A 3463-nucleotide genomic window follows, 5' to 3' on the forward strand; every position below is an offset into this window, starting at 1 on the left:
GCTGATCCCTGAGTGAAGTCTTGGGATCCACAGCTGAGCTCCTCTGTCTGAGCTGTAAGGTCAGGACTGGGCTGCTTTTCATGAGCAGAGAGAGGGTCCATTTGCATGTCTTCCTGCTTTATAGCAAGCGCTGTAGTGGAGCCTGGAGGTGTCAGGTCCTGGGTTATTTGTTAATATGCTGGCGGAATCAGATCATAATGTTAATTTTGGGGAAATGTTATTAAATTATATCATTTCCTATTTTACCTTTTGCTGTAAAGACTCATTTTAATGTTCATTTCAACTCCCTTCTCCACATCTGGGATTAGGGGAGCAGTGACATTGCTTTGCAGTGCTCATTTTCTGTGAAGTCAGCAGTACTGTGTGGACCTCATCCCTGATGAACTTAAAACTCCTTCCATAGCTATATCTTTGTGTAAATCTTCTTCCTGAGGTTGGAAACTCCCTTTCTGTATGGAGTTTCTGTATGTGACATGCCTGAATTCCAGTGTTCCCCTAATCACATGTAAAAGTCTTTTCCAGAAGATGTGTGTATTTCTTGTGTTATTGTCTAATTCAGTATACTTTTGCTGCATGTTTACCTATTTGTCCCTGGAAATGGGAAGTGACTGAGAAGCTGAACTTCAAGGGGAGCTGAGCTTTGACTTCTGTGTCTGCAGGTGGCCCTGTCAGAGGAGCAGCAGGTGGCAATTGAAGTTCAGGAGGTAAATCCCTGGTGGGTGAATCTCTGATAGGCAAACCTGGAGTCCACAGACTCCAGAATAATATTTGCTTTTGCTGTTCCTTTTGATTTTTGCTGCTGCCACCTTTCTCTGGTACCTGGCATGCTGTGAATGGGTCTGGGGAGATCCCCACTGCCTGCAATATAGTGTGTTCTCATGTGGGAACATCCCATTCTACTGGGCATTTTTACATGTGCATTAATTTGAAGATGATATCTTATTAAGCTGTACTGTCTACTTGATAATATTAAAGTTAGTTTATATAGAATAATGATGATGAAAATAAAAAAGGGAGCTTCACACAGCAAGAGCCTATGAGTTTCACTTCCACAGTAGCATAGACTGTAGTACATGTTAATGAATAGGGAAAATGCTTGAGTCCCTGGAAGCCAGGCTGTCTCAAATTCTTTCCATCTTAATGTAGAAAGATGAATTCACAGGTTTCTGTAAACGATATTGGAATCCAAGTTAGGAATATTTATATTAGGAGATGGTATGAATTGACCCTTTCGTTTAAAGCCTTCTCAATAGAAGGAAATCCTGCCTGGTGCCAGAAACCTAGTCAGCTACCCAGGGTTTCTCACATCATAGATGGTGGAGGAAAACATTTAACTGCCACTAACTAGCATGATTTCTAACTACACTCCAACTCTTTGTCTTCATATGTACAAGTATGTGTTGTTATTTCCACTCATCAAGGAAACTTGTCTTGGCCAAAGTTGGAGACCATTACAGAAAACCACAGCAGACCAAAATGCAGAGTTGTTAAGCCTATGCTGCAACGGATGCATCTTTACCCCATCTCTAGCCTCATAGCCTTAGGGATTGTTGTAGAAGAGGAAGTAGAAAAAGTGTGTGCACCCTAGGAAGGGTAAGTGTGCTCTGAGATTATGTCTCCTATACATATGAGAGAAGATGTGTCCATCAAGTCTACCTAATAAGGCTCTTGAAACATGAGCCAAACAAGAAGAAAACAGCAGACACGCTAACATGGAAGCAGGAGAGTTTACCAGGCCACAGCTCTAGGCAAAGAATGAGAGGCAACTAAGGAGCCCAGAGCAGGGGAAATGGTCTTCAAAAGACAAGAGTATACCTGTAGGTTTTCCAATACCATAAACCCTAAAAACATATTACAGAAACTGAAGATGTATTTCATTATTTAGAAATATAGAAATCATACACGCACGCACACACACACACACACACACACACACAGAGAGAGAGAGAGAGAGAGAGAGAGAGAGAGAGACAGAGACAGAGACAGAGACAGAGAGACAGAGAGAGAGAAATATTAATAAGTTTAAAATTAAGCAATGAATTTGAAAGAAAACAGGAATCCCAAGGAACTTTGGTAAGGAGAAAAGTGATAAGAAAATGAGTATATTATAATCTAAAAAAGATCAAATTAATTGATAATGAAAACCAAACTCCTTGTTTCCTGAGATTCTTTAATTGTCAGATAGGCATAAAAATAGAACAAAATGCATGAGTGTTTGCCTGGTAGGTACAAAACCACACCAGGAAAATTCCCTGTCATGGCACATTATTACACCCTAGAATTCTGGGGTGGTTCAGTAGCATCAAGAACCATAAATACTCCTTGTATTTGCAACATTAGTGAGGCAAGCCTGGGACTCTTGATGATGGTTTCCCACAAAATATAATACAAAAATACCTCTAGAGACAACTGCACAACACATATTATAAGAAGAGATAATTTTGGGCACAGAAGACAAATCTTCGCATGCTCTGCACCTGGTTCATGGGCTGTCTTCCAATGTGTGCTCTACAGACACTGGCAGACTTGGAACCTTCTTCAACCCTCAGCCACTAGGGAGCCATGGACACAGTTCTCATCAGGTTGCCTCCTCTGGATCTTTTGTTTGTGCCTTCTCTCTGCTGTTCATCTTCCTGCCCAGTCAATATCAGTCCACGACTGTCTGCCTGTGCTATTATGGTAGTTCTCAGTCACTTGAAATTCTAAGAAGATACAAAAATATTAAATTCAGTGTGTGTGATGATTGCCTTACAAGGCATTTCAAATCCCTCCTACCTGTGAGGAACTGAAGGTCCTAACTCCTCACAGGGTTTTTACCAACTCCCTACCCACCCACATTAAAGTGTTCTGTCACTTAGAAAGAAAAACAGAAAACAAAAAAGATAAACACAATATAATCCAAAGAAGTCCATTTTGTGTTGTCACTTACTTTCTATCATGAGGTCTCCCCAGGGTGTGGCTGATGTACCTGGTGTCACTCCACTGTAGAAAGTTGACGTCCTCACAGTGCTGTCCATTATGAATGTCTTCATGGCTAAGAGTGTGCTGTGGTTTGCACTTCCACTCCTTCATGCTTGGACACTGTGTGGCTTTAGCTTCCATAGGTTTTGTTCATTCTGTCACCAACTCTGTGAGTTCACATGTGTTTCTGCCATGTTGTGTCTGGAAAACACTGATTCCTTTATGTTTTCCCCAACCTCTGGTTCTTAGAATCATTCTACCCACTCTTCTTCATAGGTTCCTGCATAGGAAGGTTTCTTAAATTTGTTCAGTTGCGGGTACATGTTGCTATTCTGTATTTGTTTGTTTGTTTAGGATTTTTGGGACAGGAATTCCCTACATATTTTCTGAGCCTGTCCTGGAATTTGCTCTCTATACCAGGCTGGCCAACAACTCACTGATACTGAGTGACCTCGGCCTCCCAAATGCTGGGATTAAATGAGTGCACCATCACCACCACCCC

This window comes from Cricetulus griseus, chromosome 5 (genome assembly GCF_003668045.3).
Source record: "Cricetulus griseus strain 17A/GY chromosome 5, alternate assembly CriGri-PICRH-1.0, whole genome shotgun sequence".
NCBI lineage: Eukaryota > Metazoa > Chordata > Mammalia > Rodentia > Cricetidae > Cricetulus > Cricetulus griseus.